The sequence below is a fragment of the Arachis duranensis genome, chromosome 7 (assembly GCF_000817695.3).
Source record: "Arachis duranensis cultivar V14167 chromosome 7, aradu.V14167.gnm2.J7QH, whole genome shotgun sequence".
NCBI lineage: Eukaryota > Viridiplantae > Streptophyta > Magnoliopsida > Fabales > Fabaceae > Arachis > Arachis duranensis.
In genome coordinates, this window is record NC_029778.3 from 39,978,003 (window position 1) to 39,978,306 (window position 304).

Here is a 304-nt window from a genome sequence, read left to right on the forward strand (position 1 = left end):
AAGCTTGCCATGGAAAGGAGGAAGAAGGATTGGATGAAGACAGTAGGAAAACAGAGAGACGGAAGGGAAGGCATCTTTATACGCTTATCTGAAATTTCTACCAATGAATTACATAAGTATCTCTATCTTTATCTTTATGTTTTGTGCGTTTATCACTATACCCATTTGAGTTTGCCTGACTAAGATTTACAAGGTGACCATAGCTTGCTTCATACCAACAATCCCTGTGGGATCGACCCTTACTCACGTAAGGTTATTACTTGGACGACCCAGTACACTTGCTGGTTAGTTGAACGAGATTGTG